We start from the raw sequence: 12,593 nt of genomic DNA, 5'->3' as shown, positions 1-12,593 counted from the left end.
AGCAATATTTGACAAAACCAAAGCAATACTGTGCACAGGTTATCGTTGTTCACGAAACTACACATCTTGACTATTTTGCCCTGTCTTTAAATGTTTCTCTACGGTATCCAATGTAACACCCCTGCAATAGGGTGTAGTACAGAAATGTCATGATTTAATGATCCTCCCGATACTTAGGTGGGTTCTAGTTTTTTTCCCCCCAGTTTTATCAGGTAAAGTGTTGGGGTGAACATCTCCGTAGCTGCAGCTCCGCCTCTGTGTGTGATTATTTGTGCCAACATCTGACTTGAAAATTCAAGACGGCGCACCACCCATTGGTCCTGGCACCGGGTGATTCCATCTGATCCGGGTGGGGCCTCTCCCCTCCACGCCAGACTCTGGGATGCAGCTGCCCACGTGTGTCCTCATCAAAGAGGCGTCTCAGATGCCACGTGGCCCGAATGGAATGGCTGGTGGTACCCCCGCCCCAGCCTCCCTCCATCCCAGTTCACGGCAGCTCCGACCTGCATGCGGCACAGGCCAGAGATCTGGGTCACCCTCAGCACCTTTCATTCTCTTGGACACACAACCCGTCAAGATACGCTGCCACCTCTGCCTTCAGAATCTACTTCTCATTCCCTCCCCCCCTACCATCCAGGTCGACACCATCTTCATCTCAACCGTCAACTCTCTCTCTGTTCCCACCCGGTCTGTTCTCCCCGCAGCTCCCACCAGAGGGCGCCCTGGAGCCCCTGAGTCAGGGCCCACCCTCCTCTGCCCACAACCCTCCAGGCTTCCCCTTCCCTCAGGGGAGAAGCCAGAGTCCTCCCTGCAGCCCCGCAGGCCTCTCACGACCTGCCCCGTCCCCTCCCTGCCCTCCCTCCTCCCTCTTTCCCCCTCCTCCCTCTGCTCCAGCCACACGACCTCCTTGCTGTTTCTCCAACACGCCAGGCATGATCCTGCCCCAGGGCCTTTGCACGGCTGTGTCCTATGTCTGGAACACCTTCCCCTAGCTCACATCTCATTTAAGTCTTTGTTGCAATATCACCGTCTCTCAGGGAGGCTCTCCTTGGCCACCATATGTTAAAATTTCACCCCCCACTCATGGCTCATCTACCCTCTTCCCTGACTCAGTTTTCTCCGGATCCCCATCTACTTACCGCATAATTTATTCATCTATTACATTGATCAGACAAGTCCCTGACGTCTCTTATCCCCTTTTCTAATCTGAAAAATGGGCGTTCATTCATTGAACACACATCCGGGGGGCTGCTGCTGTTCCCGATCTTGGGGGCCCACAGTTGAACGGGGCAGTCGGGCCCGTCGCCCTCATGGAACCGCCCGACGAAAGAAATCAACGATACAACCAGGGCACCAGGTGGCGCTGAGAGCTGGGCAGAAAACGTTAAAAGGAGCTGTGATGGAGAGTGGGCGGGGGTGGGGGTAGCCAGGGTGATCACGAGCCCCCTCGCTAAAGAAATGAGCCACACTGGAGAAGGGGCACAATTCATAATAACGATCGTGAGAAAAGCAGCTAACGTCGATGCAATCCTTCGTGTGTGTCAGGGGCCATGTGATCCCTGTAAACTCACTGAATCCTTGTAGCAAACCTTTGTGCTATGTGCTATGTGCTATTATATTTTATTTTATATATAAAATATACGTATTTATATATTTATATTTTAAATTTATGTTTATATATAATACACATTATATATAATGTATATTTTATATATATTTTATTTTATATATTTATATATAACATGCCAATACAAAAATAATACATTTTATATTAAATTTAAAATAAAATGTTAAATGGGTATGTTCATATATAAATTTTTACATTTTTATATTATACATATATAAATACCTACCTATTTATATGTTAAATCCCTATTTTACAGATGGGGAAACTGAGGCACGTGAGGCTATGTAAATTTTTTTAACAAACAAGGCCACGCATTTAATGTATATATCTTGATGAGTGAGGCTAAGTAATTTGAGCAGGAAAACGCGGGTATTGGCGGGGCTGGGATTCGAACTCAGGAACTCAGGCAGCCTAACAACAGAAACCAGCCAAACTAAGGACGCAGAGGGGACGTGGGCCCGAGCGGAAGGGAAGGAGCAGCGCGCAGGCGCAGCAGGAAAGGAATGATGAGGACGGAAGGGGTGGTGCGCAGGCGCAAGAAGGGCCCGTCGGAGCGGAGCGCAGGCGCAGGAGGGGGGGGGGCGGGTCGGAGCGGCGCGCAGGCGCAGGAGGAGGAACGGCGCCGCGCGCAGGCGCAGAAGCGCAGGCCGGCCCTTGAGAAAGGCATTGGCAGTACGCCGGCGCTGCTCGTAGTACTCCATGTAGGTGAGCAGGTGCCAGCCGTTGCTGTGCTTGCAGCCGAGCGCGACCAGGGTGGTGCACCTGATGGCCGTGCCCATGACCATGTCGTGCACGGTGAGGGGCGCCTCGCCGGCGAAGGAGTTCCTCTCCTGCCGCAGGTGCACCTCGCCGTGGCGCCGGCTGGTCCAGTAGCGGCGGCCTGCGGGCCGGGGAGGGGGAGGCTCAGGGGCGGCCGGGCCCCGGTGGGAGGGGAGGGGAGAGGAGGGGAGGGACACGCTGGGGCTCAGGGGCTGGGCATGCGTGGCTCTGATGGAGGCAGAGGCGGCCGGAGAAAGTGGGGGGCGAGTGGGAGGAGGGGGCGCAGGGATGGAGGGAGAAAGGCAGAGATGAGCAGGGAGATACGGGAGAGGACGCAGGGACAGGCGCACGGACGGATGCCCCCAGCAGCAAACCCACCAACAGGCAGGCAGCTCGGTAACAGGCTGCTGTACCTGCCGTGGCCCCACGAGGACCAGGCGCCTCTGAAAACTGCTGACCACCTTCCCAACCCCCCTCCCCTACTCCCATCCCGGCAGAGAGGCAGCACCCCCCGACCCCGTACACACACACAGTCCTGACCTTGCTCATCCCCGAGGGGCCAGACCCCCACCGTCAAACTGGCCTCGCTGATGGCCTCCCACCAGCCACACCCAGGGCCCGAGGAGCCCCCGGCCTCTGGCTTTCATCTCTGCCCTGTGAGCTCTCTCCTCCAGTGGACTCAGTATCTTGGGTGAGGACGGTGTCCAGAGTCCCTGCGCCTCTGTTCTCATGGTCTTGTCGACGAAAATAATGCATAACCAATCTATAAATGAAAATTTGGGTGAGTTTATTCTGAGCTAAAGTGTGAGGATTATAACCCAGGAGAGTCTTTCCACAAAGGAACAGAGCACCCCAAAGAAGTGGGGGTATACAGGGTGGTTGTATACCCTCAAAGAGGATGTTTCACTTATGATTGAAATGTCCCTTTTACAATAGTCACAAGGCTGCTCTGTGGGCACAGCGACTGATGGAGACAGCAGATAGGCCTGCTGTCTCTGCGAACACAGCAGGGTGGCAGGTCTGTTGCCTCGAGCTGGGCGGTCCCAGATGAGCGCTGCAATCAGTTCCCAGCCTAAGGAAAGATGCTTAATCTTTGAGGTGCCAACGTTGGGAGGGGGAGGGAAGTTGCATCTTTATCTCAAAATGTCTAAGCAGATCGACAGTGCATGCTCAATGGCCACAGTCAGGCCCTTTTGGATAAACAAAGTCAGGCCAAATTAGGTTTACACCAAATGGCTTCCTCATATACTCCAATATATCCTATTGCTTGCCATTTCAGTTTGTCAGTCTGGAGGATGTCTGGTCTCCTGGGACTGGGCAGACAGATATTCCTGTAATGCAATTACAGCTGAGTGGAGGGGTGGGGACACAGGGGGTCCCACCCAGTCATGGGGGCGGTCAGGGAAGGCTTCTCTAAATAACAGGTAGGAGTTAACCCAGCGGAGGAGGAAGAAAGAAGCATCTGAGAGAGTAATGTGGTTAAGGCCACTGGGGCTGGAGGATAAGGAAGAATGGGGGACATAGAAGGAAATGAAACAAGGCAGGTGGTGAGAGCCAGATGACATGGGGTCTTGCTGGCTGTGTTAGTAAAGAATTGTTTTCTGGTACCTTCTATGCCCAGCCCCCACCCAGTGTGCAGACTGGCTCTTCGCTGATAGAAGCTGAAATATCTGGGTGCTCAGCCCCCACCTTCCACCCACAGCACATTTGCACCCCTCTCTGTTGTCAGGAAGGCCATGCCGCCTCCTGTCTCCAGCTTCTTTTGTTAAGCAATGATCACCCCCCTGCTCTAACCAGAGGGGGGTACGGTGCAGAACGTTCCTGGCCGTGGCCAGCCCCTGTGACATCACTGTGGATTCCACAGCCCAAAGCCGTGATGGCCACGTGGTCTGCTGCCCCATTGCAGTGGCCAGTCTTAGGGGCCTGGGGTCCACCTGAGAAGGCCCTTCACACATTGGCCCCAAGGTGACAGTCCCCAGGGAGGAGCTGGTGACAAAGTCTTGGGTTCAAGTCTGGCAGCTGGAGGGACTCTGCAGTCTCTGCCCAGCATTGTTGGTTTTGAGTGAAAGAGTTCACGAGGCAGCCTGAAAAAGAGTAATGAGGTAGAGGAGGCAGGCACGGAAGGTGGGACGTCACGGAAGCCAAGGAAGCAGAATGTTTCAAAAAGCAGGGCCAGGTCAGCAGGACCTGGGGCTCCCAGAAGGTCGGAGAGTTTGAGTCGCTGTGCCTGGGGGTTCATGAATTCGTTTGCCCACCAGGCACGATCTGTGGATAGGATAGTCTCCCAGATGTGTGTCCAGCTGCATTTTCAAATATCATCAGATGCTGTTGAGATTGGTCAACTAAGAAATCATTTAAAGCCCTCTCTGGTTCTTCAAAAAATTAAAAGTAGAATTACCGTGTGATCCAGCAATTCCACTTCTGGATACATACCCAAGAGAATTGAAAGCGAGGACACCAACAGATACTGGCACACCTGTGTTCACAGCAGTGTTATTCACAATGGCCAAAAGGAAGCAACTCATTGTCCATCGATGGATGGGTGGATCAACATGATGTGGTCCATCCATACAATGGATTATTCAGCCTTAAAAGGAATTCTGACACCTGCTCCCACATGGACGGACCTGGAGGACGTGATGCTCAGGGACGTGAGCCAGATTACACAGACACTGTGTGATCCACTCAGAGGAGGTCCCCAGAGGAGCCACATCCACAGAGACAGAAAGTGGATGGGGGGCCAGGGGCTGGGGGAGGGGCGGGAGTCGGTGTTTCATGGGGACAGAGTCTCAGTGTTAGAACATGCACAGCCAATGTAACATACTTAGTGCCACTGAAATGTATACTTAAACATGGTTAAAATGGTAGGTTAACATAAAATGGTCAATTTTATGTTTGCCACAATAAAAAAAAATAAAAAGAAAAGCTTTTTTGAACTTAGTAGCTTGTCATTTCTCAAACAACAGCCAGAATGATGAGGCCAGGGTGAGAATCGCTGAGAAAATACATATATTTCTCTACTGTGCTTAAGCATCTTTTGGACAATATAATCAACTATTTGTATTTCCTTGTTGAGGAACGAATATTGAAGTGAAAAAATATTTGTCAAAGATATGCTCATCTTTGTAAAAAGCATAAACACCTTGAGAAATAGGTCAGCAGTGATGTGTCCAGATACAATATTAATATACAAAAACCAACAATGTTCTCCTATATCATTAACCACCTAAAAAAAGGAAAATCACACCCACAATGGAAACACAAAAACTAGAATTAAATACACCAAAAATTGTATGGGATAGTTAGGTATAAAAGTAAAGTTTACTAAAGAAAAGTCATGAATAAATGGAAAACGATACCATATTCATGAATGGGAAGACTCAACATTGTGAAAATTATCCAGGTTAATCCAGGTTAATCCATATAAATGCAATTTCAGTAAAAATCCCAACAGGAATTTTTATGGTATTTGAGGAGTTGGTTTTCAAGTTTACATAGATAATAAGTTGCAAGGAAAATACGATAAAAAGGGAGAGTTTGTCTTTTCCAAATCAAAATATATTATAAAGCTGTAGTAATTCAAATAGCACAGAGGACTTGTAACCAGAATACATAAAGAACTCTTATTTCGCACAATAAAAAGATAACAGTTTAAAAATGGGAAGAGAATTTGAATAGCCGTTTCTCGAAAGAAGATATACATATGGATATATATGGTCATGCATAAAATGGAATACTACTCAGCCGTGTAAATGAATGACTGATACGTGCAGATGAACTTAATGCTACCTGGAAGACGCCAGACACAGAAGATTGCGCATCATATGCAGTTCAGTGAAGTGGAATGAAAAATCCGGGCTCGGAGATCCCAACCCCGTTCCAATGAGCAAAGGCTAAAAGCTAAAACCTATTCCCCAGAATTCCACGGAAGGAAGGTTCTGGCCATGACTTGGGTTCCACTAATCATGACCGATTTGGAAGCGAGTCCTGGGGTGGGGAGAGCCAGGGTGGTTCCTGGCCGAAACGACGGGATTCTGGGACCAGCCTCGGTGGCATCAGTGCTCTGCTTTGCCCGGCCGTTTCCTGACTCAGCAGCTTCTTGGGCGTGAGCGGTTTTCCTGGTTACCGCAGGGGCGGTGTGACTCCACCGTCAGCTGCTGTAGAGATGATGGCGCCTTCTTGAGCGGGGAACCAGGGGTGGCCCCTGGAGCATGCCCAGCCTGCCCCACCGATGAGTTTTTGAGCTATAATTTACAAACCATAAAATCCACCCCTTGTAAGAGTACAGTAAAATGATTTTTTTAGTACAATTTTTAATTTGTACAGATGTGAAGCCATCCCCACAATCTAGTTGTAGGACACTTCTGTCACCCCAAAAGGTCCTTTGTGCCTGTGGGCGATCCGTCCTCTTCCTCCCAGCCTTGCTTCCTGTCTCCATAGTTTTGCCTTTGCTAGAAATTTCTTCTCAGTGGAATGATACAATGTACTTTTTTGTGTCTGGCTTCCACCGTTTAGGGTAAGTTCATCTGCATGTATCAATAGTTGATTCATTTTCTTGTTGAGTGATACTGTTATCTGCATGAGCCATGGTTTGCTTACCGATTCATCAGTTGATGAGCGTGTGGATTTCCCCCCAGTATTAGGTGATTCTGAACATGCTACTATGAACATTCGTGTACAATGTACAACTTTTGTCTAGACTTGTGTTTTCATCTCTCTTGGGCGTCTACCTAGCAGCTGAGTTGCTGGGTCATATAGTAACTCCATGTTTAACATTTTAAGGAATTTCTAAACTGCTCCCCAAGGTGATCGTCCCATTTTACATCCCCACCAGCAGCTCGGAGCAGCGTTCCGGTTTCTCCACATCCTCATCAACACTTAGTATTATCGGGTGTTTCATTTAGCCATCCTAGTGGATATAAAGTGTTATCTCAGTCTTTTTTTTTTTTTTTTGAGGAAGATTAGCCCTGCGCTAACTGCTGCCAATCCTCCTCTTTTTGCTAAGGAGGACTCGCCCTGAGCTCACATCCGTGCCCATCTTTCTCTACTTTATATGTGGGATGCCTGCCACAGCATGGCTTGACAAGCGGTGCCGGGTCCACACCTGGGATCCAAACTAGTGAACCCCAAGCCACTGAAGCGGCACCACCAGGCCGGCCCCTCATTGTGGTTTTGATTTGCATTTCCCTGATAGCTGATGACATTGAGCATCTTTTCATGTGCCTCTTGGCCATTTGTATATCGTTCAAATCTTTTGCCCATTTTTAAATCGAGTCATTTGTCTTTTTGTTGTTGATTTGTAACAGCTCTTTATATATTCTGGCTACAAGTCCTTTAGCAGATACATGATTCTTAAATACTTTGTCTTTTCATTTTCAAAGTTGACATTTGCTTGACAGTATCGTCTGAGGGCAAGTGTTTTTACTTTTGGTGAAGTCCAATTTTGTCATTCATTTATGGTTTCTGCTTTGGTATCATGTCTAAGAAATTTTTACCTAATCCAAGGGCACCAAGATTTTCTCTTTTTTTTTTTTTCCGAGCAGTTTTATAGTTTTAGCTTTTACATTTAGGTGTAGGATACATCTTGAGTTAATTTTTGTGTATGAAGTGAGGTAAAGGTCTAAGTTTCCAAAGCATTTTATTTGTTTATTTTTGCATTTTATTCCAGCATTATTTGTTGAAAAGACTGTCCTTTCTCCATTGAACCACTGTGGCACCTTTCTCAAAAATCAGTTGACTTTGGGCCAGCCCGGTGGCATAGTGGTTAAGTTCACATGCTCCGCCTTGGTAGCCTGGGGTTTGCTGGTTTGGATCCCGGGTGCGGACCTGCACACTGCTCATCAAGACACGCTGTGGCGGCATCCCACATACAAAATAGAGGAAGATTGGCACAGAGGTTAGCTCAGCAACAATCTTCCTCAGGCAAAAAGTGGAAGATTGGCAACAGATGTTAGCTTGGGGCCAATCTTCCTCACCAAAAAAAAAAAAAAAAAAAGTTGACTGTAAATGTCTGCTTTCATTTCTGGAGTCTTTTGTCTTATTGATCTGCATGTCTGTCTTCACAGCTATACCACACTGTCTTGATTACATAGCTTTATAGTAAGTTGTCAGATCAAAAGTTTTCCACCTTTGTTCTTTTACTAAAGGCAAGTGTCTGCTGGGCTGAGGGACAGGAAGAGTAGATTGTTATGGGAGACGCCAGAATTACAAGGACTAGAGTAGGCAGGCTATCTACAACAGCACGGGAGGGCTTACAAAATGGCAGGCTCTGATGGGCCCGCCCCGGTGGTCTAGTGGTCAAGTTTGGCATGCTCCACTTTGGCAGCCTGGGTTTGGCTCCCAGGCACGAACCTACACCACTCGTTGGTCAGTGGCCGTGCTATGGTGGCGGCTCACATACAAAAAAAGGAAGATTGGCGGCGGATGTTAGCTCAAGGGCAAATCTTCCTCAGCAAAAAAACAAAAAACAAAAAAACTCTGAGTTCAAATTCTCACCTCAAATCACGTTCAGAGAATCCGTTTCTGTGGATGCCTCCAGTGATTCTTACCTCTTTCGGGTGCAGGTTGCTGAATTATCACAACCTTGCCAGATCTTTGTGTGAAAGTTAGGGCATTTGAGGAAAGCGGTACCTGAGGATTGGAATGGTATAATTTGGGAGGATTTCGATGACTGAGTCCCCTGGGCTCCCAAATCCCGCTCAGCCTCCCTCACCAGCCAAAGCAGCCCTTCCTTCCGTCTAACGAGGCTGGTCTCCCTTTGCTCCAATTGTTTCTGATGACCTCACCTGAGGCCGTTTGCTTGCAAATAGGTGCCAAACTCAGTTTTCTCCTTTTAACTTGGCAGAGATGATTTGCTGGGCCACAAGGGCGTGTCAAGTTAGGCTGCAACGTTAGACACCCTTGGAAGGGAAAGATGGTAGCAAACCTACGTCCTTACACATCCAGTTGTTTTAAATATTGCCCAAATAAGCAGACTTTCAGCCATTTAGAGCCTGCCCACTTTGTATGTCACGTGAAACTGCACCTGACACGTGTCATATATAAGATAAACCCCAGAACCGTAAAAGTCACAAGCTGGCGCTGCCCTTCGGAGCTCTCTGACCCGGAGACCCCCACCTGGCCGCTGGGCAGCATCACCTAGACTCATGAGCCCCCTTTCCCATCCCCTCTCCCCTGGGGGGCCCCTTGCCCTCCTCCCCTTCTGGGTGGTGGCCCCTGGCCGTTGCCTCTGGAAGGTTTCGTGCTGTGAGGCAGCTCCCCTGCATGCACACCCGTCCCAAGAAAGCTTGTCTGTGCTGCCACCACCTTGAGGTCACGTCATGTTTCACACTCGACCCCCAAATTCCTCCACCTTGCTACAGCCCTCCTGGTAGCCACACGGCAGAAACCATGTTCTTTCCAGTGCAGCGTATCAGGGGGCACGACCGGTCCCACCCTGGTGACATTAACCTTGACCACCGGGTCACGTTGGTGTCTCTCGGGCTCCCCCACCTTAGATTCACGTTTCCCCCCTTTATAGTTGATCAGATCTTTGTGGGGAGGTATTCTCAGATGACACCAATATTCCCCCCTCTCATCAAATCTTCAAGCACGACCGTAGCAGCCACTGATGGCTCCAACTCGAATCAGCCACCCCTGTAATGGTTGCCACGTGGAGATTTTCTAATTCCCCCAAACCTAGGTTGGTTGGCTTTCTGTGGTAAGGAAGTGCTTCCCTCTTCCCCGACTCATTTATTACTTTCTATTTGCTTGGATTTGTATTGTCAACGGGTCCCATTATTCAGTGGGTGATAATCCGTTACTAGCATTATTTGTCCTGATGCTCACGTTGCCCCAGATTCGGCCTGTGGGAGGCCCTTCAAGCAGGCTGACTCCTCTGCCCTTTGGACAGGTCCCCAGTTTGGGGGGTGGGGGTGGAATTTCCTTGCTTTCTGGCACAAGATATTCCGGCTTCTATTTTCCCTGTGCCAGCCCCGGAATCAGAACTTCTCCAAACAGCCCTGGCTCCTTTCAGCGCTAGATGAGATTTAGAAACCAAAGTCTGGGCATTCAGTGTGCTCACCACCGCTGGGTGCTGCTGCTTCTAGACCCTCAGGGCAGACGGAGCTAAGGAAATGCACGTGTGTCTGTGCATATACATACGTCTGTGAGGACACACACACACACACACACAAGTATGGACATCAACATATAACGCATCTATGTTTCTACCTGGAAGGAAAGCTGTCTCTTTTACATACATTCATATACAGGTACATTTATATACAGTCAATTCTCATTATTCGGGGTCGTTATGTTCTAGAAGGTCGCAGCAAGCACTGAATTAGCAAATACCGACCTATCATTCTGGAGATATGCAGGATTCATTCCTGGCAGCCACTGGCCGCAGCCTTCATTTCTATCAACCTGTCAGTACATAACCCGGTCTTACGTGTGTTTCTGTTCAAGCTCGTCTGGTTTAATACACAACGTTGGTTCGTTAATGCTGAACTCACAGCCAACACGCCGTAACTCACGCCCGCACGAAGCTTGTCTAAAACACATATTTTTTCTCCATCAGGCACATCCCACTCTTGCACCCAGGGACACTGGACAGCACTTCGGCTCGCCGTTTGGGGGCCGTTTTCAACAGCAAGATCATCCACAGAAATGCAAAAAACGTCGCACTAAATAGACCCCCCCCCCAAAGGACGTGGATTTACAGCCTGAGCTGAAGCAACAAGGCAGAGATCACCTTGTGTGACCTTCAGCCAGAAATGGTGCACATCAAGCAGTTCAGATCTTTCACCGCTCGGCACACGTCCACAAATGACCACAAAAGCGCCAGGAGCATTGATTTGGGGGTACAAATAATTCTAGTGAGCGGGGAAAATTGCAAACATGGAATCTGCAAATAAAGAAGATTGACTCTACTCACAACAAAATAAAAACCTACCAAATAGAGGAGGAGGGCCATCAGAAACGACCTTAGCCTTATTTGCATTGCATTACTGTTTTTCTTTTTGCAAGGAGAATGCCTTTTATCTATTTCTCATCTATTTATGACTTTGTTTTTTCTTTTGTGAGGAAGATTGGCTCTGAGCTAACATCTGCGCCCATCTTCCTCTATTTTTTGTATGTGGGACGCCGCCACAGCATGGCTTGGTGAGCGGTGTGTAGGTCCGTACCTGGGATCCAAACCCACAAACCCTGGGCCGCCGAAGTGGAGCACGTGAACTTAACCACTGTGCCACCAGGCCAGCCCCACGACTTTATATTTCAAAAAGCAGAGGGGCACTGGGCTGTGTCTGGGTATCTGAAACCTTAAGGGATACTGGAAGTTCCCCTTCTCCTCTCCGGATGGGCTGCCCCTCTGTGCGCCAGGAGATGTCCCCTCCCTTGCTCCCCCCGTTGGTGTTCTTTCAGGGGCCACACTGTGGATGTGCCGTAGCAGCTTGGTCTGCCTAGATGTGGACCATTGGGTGAGAGAGAAATAAACTTCTATCTGCTTTAAGTTGCTGTTGTCTTGGACTTTCTAGCAACAGCAAAACTCATCCCCAAAGATGGAATTCACCAAGAATCACACCCGTTAACCAAGGCTGACAGGATGCTTTGATCAAAACCCTTAACATGTGTGGAGGGCTTCTGGGCATCATTTGTCATCTCAATGAGCCTTCGCAGCCACCCTCTGAGATGGGGGTCCTTTTGTTACAGATAACCCCTCCCCCCCGAGACTTTGAAGGGTGAACTCACATAGCTAGTCGGGATTTGAACCCAGGACCGATTTCAAGCGTCTGAGCTTCTCCGCAAAGAACAAAATATTCGCATCTGGCCAAAAATCAGGACACGGGTGCTGAAGTGATTTATTGTCAGAACTTGTTAGAAGGGTTTCCAAGTGGCTTCCAGGAAGGTGAGTAGGTTTGGGGGCCCAGTTCTTCAGACCGGTGAGTGCTTTCGCTTCTGATGTCTCCGTGAGCCCTCTGGGGAGAGAAATATCCCGTTGGAACCCATAAGGTCAGATCTTCTAAAACAGACAGTTCTTCCTAGAGCTCCCCACGAACGCCCCAGATGGTGCCTTGACGGTGCCTAGGAATTCAGAGATCTATGATGATCCTATCGCTTCGAGAGGCTTGGTAGGTCCAAACAGGGGCACTCCTTCCACAGGTGAATAATCAAGAGATTGACCCACAGGGACTCTGACTTCTGAAAAACAGGACAGAAAATCCCT

At 48.9% G+C, this 12,593-nt stretch overlaps 1 protein-coding gene and 1 long non-coding RNA gene across 16 annotated transcripts in view; one reads left to right on the top strand and one right to left on the bottom strand.

Annotated features, from left to right (window-relative positions):
* The first annotated feature begins 2,215 nt into the window (after positions 1–2,215).
* The window catches only part of LOC111774196 (uncharacterized), a 33,772-nt gene continuing 23,394 nt past the window's right edge, over positions 2,216–12,593 (top strand). For 2 of the 3 annotated variants that reach the window (XR_011440394.1, XR_002809007.2), the window contains exons 1-2: positions 2,216–2,332; positions 10,947–12,275. This is a non-coding gene — a long non-coding RNA (uncharacterized lncRNA). The remainder of the gene's footprint in view (positions 2,333–10,946; positions 12,276–12,593) is intronic. The other variant, XR_002809008.2, reaches the window with a different exon arrangement.
* Positions 12,205–12,593, bottom strand: part of ACSBG2 (acyl-CoA synthetase bubblegum family member 2) — a 33,901-nt gene continuing 33,512 nt past the window's right edge. For 6 of the 13 annotated variants that reach the window (XR_011440388.1, XR_011440389.1, XR_011440392.1 and 3 more), the window contains one exon: positions 12,205–12,345. The gene's annotated coding sequence lies outside the window, so the exon portion shown is untranslated. Of the gene's footprint in view, positions 12,569–12,593 lie in introns of all 13 variants that reach the window. The other 7 variants (XR_011440390.1, XM_070272565.1, XM_023644558.2 and 4 more) reach the window with 2 other exon arrangements.

This window comes from Equus caballus, chromosome 7 (assembly GCF_041296265.1).
Source record: "Equus caballus isolate H_3958 breed thoroughbred chromosome 7, TB-T2T, whole genome shotgun sequence".
In the NCBI taxonomy this organism is placed as follows: Eukaryota; Metazoa; Chordata; class Mammalia; order Perissodactyla; family Equidae; genus Equus; species Equus caballus.
Note: the sequence above shows the minus strand (reverse complement) of the source record. Positions and strands in the feature narration are given on the sequence as shown.